Source organism: Olea europaea, unplaced genomic scaffold, assembly GCF_002742605.1.
Source record: "Olea europaea var. sylvestris unplaced genomic scaffold, O_europaea_v1 scaffold1679, whole genome shotgun sequence".
Classification (NCBI taxonomy): domain Eukaryota; kingdom Viridiplantae; phylum Streptophyta; class Magnoliopsida; order Lamiales; family Oleaceae; genus Olea; species Olea europaea.
Window position 1 is genome coordinate 107,317 of NW_019234465.1, and position 6,154 is coordinate 113,470.

General features: G+C 33.2%; 1 pseudogene; it reads left to right on the forward strand.

Moving 5' to 3' along the window:
- LOC111377559 overlaps positions 1 to 6,154 on the forward strand; it is a 52,176-nt pseudogene that overhangs the window by 36,115 nt on the left and 9,907 nt on the right.

Sequence of the window (6,154 nt, forward strand, 5' to 3'; positions counted from 1 at the left end):
AAATAGAAGTTTCAAAATTTTGAATTTTCTTAAATTTAGAATTGTCTAATATATTGTCTTTCATCTTATCGATTTGAATAACGCACAAATAAAAGGCTTCTAGATGAGGAGGGGGTCACAGACTGACCGCTTAAATCCCAAGCTCTTTTTAGACAGTTTAGGTCTGTTTGACGAAACCTTTCAATTTTGCAATTATACAATTCAACAAAATTCAAACAATAAATCGAACGTGAAATCTCTTAAAATATCAAATTTTCAAAGGTCCATTATTTATTTATTTATTTATATATATTTTTTAAAAAAACATCCCCAAAGGCTAAAGTTAAAACACATAAAAATATATATTTTTTAAAAAAAATCCCCAAAGGCTAAAGTTAAAACACATAAAAATTTATCATATGTAAGATTTAAACCATAGGCATGAAACTATAACAATTTAAATTTTAAACTACTATTACTCGAAATTAATTTAAACAATCATTTATTCTTCAAAATAAAGAGACAAATGCATAAAAATAAATGGATATTGATGTGAATGGTAATCCAAACTATTACAAAATGTGACAAAATCTATAAAAAAATTTGCAATATTCAAAGTATGTCACATCATAATTAAAATCCTAGAACTCTTTGCCATGTCATGTAAGACAATTTTTTTTTTTTTTTTGGGTCTTTACTGTTACGTGAACAGTAACACTGTTTTTTTACAAAACTTTAATTTTTTTTTTTACTGTTCACGTGAACTGTTCAAATTTTTTTTTCCAAAACAAGTCTACAGAAAAAGTCAAACCGTGCTCTAATACCAAGCTATAATGCCCTAATTTTCTATAAACTCCGTAACGTTACGAAAAACTCATTTTTCTTTATTTAAGTGCAGAACTATAAAAATAATTTTTTTTATTAAACAAATAACTGCAACATTTATAAATCTAAATTTAAAATATGAAAATTTTATCTAAACATAACATAAACTCTTAACTAATTCAAATAATACGTTTGGAACAAAATTAAACTAATTGGTAAATTTAAAGACGGCAAACTCATTCATTTTTCTTTTCATTGGATTCACTTGGCAGCCCACATCACCGTCCTTCCACAATTTTAATCGATCCGAATTAACCTATAAAAATTTGTAAGAGTAAGTATTCGAAAACATCCAGTAAGATATGTGCAGTTTCCATATACATATATATAACAATAAAAATTACAATTCATACGATCTGATCTTATGGAGTATATCGGTGACCAAGCGACATACTCATCTTAGGTCCTCTTATAATCCCGTAGGATTTCATATCTCTTAAAGAAAAATGTCTACTGACAATTCATGTATTTTTTATTGGGCATAAATGCATAAAAAAAAAAAAACAATTGCACTTAAAATATCTTACCTTGTTAGAAAAATCTAAAATACTTTCAAAATCTTTTCTCCAATTTGAAAAATACGTGATTAAAATATTCAATGCATACAAACTTTTTGGTGTGAGTAAAACTTTTCTTCATGCCTATATATATATAGGTGTAGGCCAGAGTAGATAAACCAAAGTTTGATTTGACAGGGCCAAATCTTGCAACCAATGTCTACTCACAATGTACTTTATTATTATCTTATTCAACAACAAGATATCCACCATCTCTATCCAACCGTATATGGGTGTATAGTGAATTTTGTTGTAACTAGAATAGTAGAATAGTGAAAACATGTGCCATTCTAAGAATCTCTAAATCAAAACTAACAAATAATGATAAAAATCTCGCCTCAGACGTTTTCTTTTGAAGAGAGAAAAAAAATAAATTGATTTGTAATCTATATAAAATTACATTTATACCATTTTCTTTCAATTGGGTCTAACTTAATGTGTCCTTATCCAAAACAACTTTTTCTCGAGTCAAAGACTTCTAATTAATCACGAGCTATCCAACGAGTACAATATTGATTTACTTATAATTGCTTTACCAAAATCTAATTTATTTGACCCAGATAAAATAGGAATTTATATAATATACAAAATAAATAAATTTTTATCTATAAAATTTTTGGGTTCCTACACTTAATGTTCAGACTGAGATTGGCAAAATTGATTCCCCGACTGTTCATCATTGGTGTCGAAATTTTTGCAGTATGCGTGCAAACTGATAATATTAAATTACTTTTATACTGCTTTACGATTGGCAGAGTTATTTGACTGATGTTTGCTAAATTTAATGAACATACCTGTAATTCTGCAATTTATTGAATTTATTCTGCATTTATGGACACTGTTTTGTTTTGGTGAAGCATACATCTCACCCTGTGCACAAGCCTCTGAAGGCTCTGGGCCATCTGATGGCTCATTGAGCTTTGTGCAAGTAGTTATGGTGTTTGGATGGTGCTCAGATGACCTTGAACTAGTTGAGAAATCAACCATATATATTTCGCTGTATGGGGTTGGACCCGGAAAGATTGGAAATGATAATTTTTCTTGTGGATCGAACCATTTCTGTTTACAATTGAAGGCAATTGATGGTTGCATGTCACTCTTCCTGGACTGGGCTATTTACCAGAGATTTAGCCTCCCCCAAACAGGAGGGGAAAAAGAATTTCTAAAGGTCCAAAATGGCCTAGCCACTACTGGTTTGTTGATTGAATTCTAAAATGGAAAATTTATCTGTATTATGTACTTTGCTTTGCAATAGCCTATCCAATTATTGATGCTTGATGGAACTTTTAAAAATATTTATTATTGATTACTAGAAATATGATCTTGGGATGTAGGATGGAGTTGGATTCTCAGGGTTGTAGACTTAGAACGCTAATCATTAAGGCTTTTGCGTGTGGCATTTATTTCGCTAATAGCTTAGTTGGTATTTTGAATTTAGACAGTTGCTTTGTGAGAGAGGAATTTTTAGTAGCCTTTTTTGAGATCATGTTCTAGTCCCCGCTCTTTGGATATAAGCACTATAAATTTACTTATCATCTTATAATGCAGATGGTTAGCATGTTGGATATACTGGCAGAATATTTGTCATTCAAAGGTTTCCAATTTCAGAGACTCGATGGCAGTACGAAGTCTGAGTTGCGCCAGCAGGCTATGGACCATTTTAATGCTCCTGGTAGTGAGGATTTCTGTTTTCTTCTTTCGACATGTGCTGGAGGCTTGGGTGTCAATCTTGCAACTGCAGACACACTAATTATATTTGATTGAGATTGGAATCCGCAAAATGATTTACAGGTTTTTGATGGATGATTCTTATTGCTCTGTTGCATAACACACTATCTTTTGCTATATTAATGCTGTAGTATTGTATGATGTTTATTTTGTTTTGTTGGAGTAGGCAATGAGTTGAGCTCATAGAATTGGACAACAAGTAGTAGTTAACATCTACCGATTTGTTACTAGCAAGAGTGTTGAGGAAGATATCTTGGAGCGAGCTAAGAAGAAGATGGTATACACTACCGAGAGTAGTTGCTTGTCCTTGATTATAAACTTGTTATTCATGTGTAAAGCATCATAAGAATCTTAGGTTTCTTTCTATGCATGCTGCAAATGGTGTCGGTGCGAGGGATGTTTAAACTAATTTCTTATTTTGTGTTATATTCTTTTAGGTTCTGGACCATCTAGTTATTCAGAAACTAAATGCTGAGGGCAGGTTGGAGAAAAAGGAAGCGAAAAAAGGAAGTTTATTTGATAAAGTAAGGATATGAAATAAACCACTGTTTTTGGTTTGATCATTTTATCACGAATCTCATACTTTTTCTGTGCTGACCTTTGTTTACCAAATTCCTCCATTATAAAGTTTTGAACTGTCCTAATTTTTGCTTTCTTCCGATTTAGAATGAGCTTTCAGCAATCCTGAGGTTTGGGGCGGAGGAACTTTTTAAGGAAGACAAAAATGATGAGGAGAGCAAGAAAAGGCTCCTCGGTATGGATATTGATGAAATTCTTGAAAGAGCTGAGAAGGTTGAAGAGAAAGTAGCTGACACAGCGAGAACGTGAATTGTTGGGTGCTTTTAAGGTAAGCATATGATAACTCAGTTTTTGAATGGAAGATTAGATGTTTCATCTTTCAAATTTTGTAGTGGTAGATGTACAACAGGCCTCTCTTTCTCCTCTATGCGTCTGTCTTACCTTTCTTCGTCTGTTGAATTGGGTTGTTCGTCAATTCGATGCATTGCTGTTGTGCCAGACAAGATTTCCAATTATTATTCATATGAGCTGTATTATTTTGTCACCAAATACAGGTGGCAAACTTCTGCAGTGCTGAAGATGATGTGACTTTCTGGAGCCGCATGATTAAGCCAGAAGCTATTGCCCAAGCTGAAGTATGCTTTCAATTCTGATGGATGCAACTTATAATTTTTTTCGGAGTAATCAGTTCTTATTGCATTCTTTTAATCTTCTAGGAAGCTATAGTTCCACGAGCTGCTAGGAATATTAAAAGTTATTCAGAGGTCAACCCACCTGAGAATTTCAATAAAAGGAAAAAGAAGGGGGCAGAGTCTCGGGAAAGATTGTCAAAGTGTCGCAAGGGTGATTCTGGATATTCTCTTCCTGTGATTGAGGGTGCTACTGCTCAAGTGAGGGGATTGTCCTATGGGAATTTACCAAAGAGAGATGCAACACATTTCATCCGCGCGGTAATTAATTATGCAGTTTTGTCATATTATGTGTTTGATGTTAGTGTGTTATCTTGGTGCAAACATTTTACTAAGCCCATAATAGAGAATAAATCCAATGTCACTAGTTTCCTGGGAGAAATGATATCAGAGGTTTATTGAATTTAAGATTCCATTTCTTCACACCTTTTTATGCTTCCTGGCTATTCCTTTATTTCCATTTCCTTTTCCTTCCCCTTTCCCTTTCCCTTGCTCTTGCTCATGTGTGAGTGGTAGGGTTTGGAGGTCAAGTTTTAGATTTTCTTCGAGGTGACGGTTTGATAGAAGATACGATGCTTTTTTCAAGTGCCATATGTTTTAGTGCATGTTAACCAATAATCCCTTTCTAAATTATGAATTCCTTTTGTTTTGCAGTAGAAGAATTGTTTTGGTTAGTTTTCCAATGTTGCTACTCATGCTAATTTATTTCTTTCAGACCATAGGTGCAAAAAATCTTCATTTTTTTGAAAGTAACGTCTGTTCAAGAGAGGAACACAAATGTACAAAGAAAGAGGAGAAGCTTTCTCTATTGCTAAAATTAGGAAGAAAACCGCATTTGCTTGGTGATATATCATTCCAGTTTCTTTCTAAACCGTTTAAAGATCTTCTGATAATATCCAGTTGCTTTAGGCCAAAGAGAACCTAAATATATGACATCTATATCTTGCTTTTGGACATGTTATTGTTTCCCATCTTGATGCTTCACTCTCTCTTTCTGCTAAAATCTGGGGAATGCATGGTCTTTACTGGCTTAAAGAACTTCCCTGATTTTAAAAAGAATTGGATTATAAACCTTTCTAGTTGGTTTTCTACTCTCTCGAGCACTCCCTTCAAATAATAGCAAGATAATGTTAAGAATTCCAAAAAGTTTGATATTAGAATTGAGAATAGTCTGGCAGATAGCTGATGATATGACTTTGTGGACTAGTTTTGTTAAACATGAACTGAGACATAAAATGAGACTGGTTTGTATACACGTTAATGTTAAATTGCTGCTGGACCTGCATGAATTGTTACATTAAATAGTAGATATTGTTGCTATTTCTCTAATGCAACAACTTTCTCATCATATCAGTTCATTCTGTTATTAATTAATATAAAAAGTGCATGTGTGTGTGTGTGTGTGTGTGGACAATTTGGAAACTGCCTCTTGTATTTCATTTGGTTTACTTGCTAATGGTGCGTCCTTTATTATTATTGCATCAAGTTAGGTCAAGAGGTTATTTTGCCAAAAATATGATAGGACTTTTATCTTACTGTGGTTGCCTAAAAAATTTAGGTTAAGAAGTTCGGGATTGATAGCGGGATTAGCTTAATAGCAGTAGAAGTGGGTGGAATAGTTGAAGCTGCTCCAAGTGAAGCACAAATTGAGCTTTATGATGCTTTAATTGATGGTTGTAGAGAAGCCGATAAAGGAGAGAATGTGGACCCAAAGTGTTAGGAAAATGTTGTAATTGGAAATCTGTGACCAAAGGACCAATTTGTCAAGTTTGTAAAGTCAATGACCAAATTGTAAAG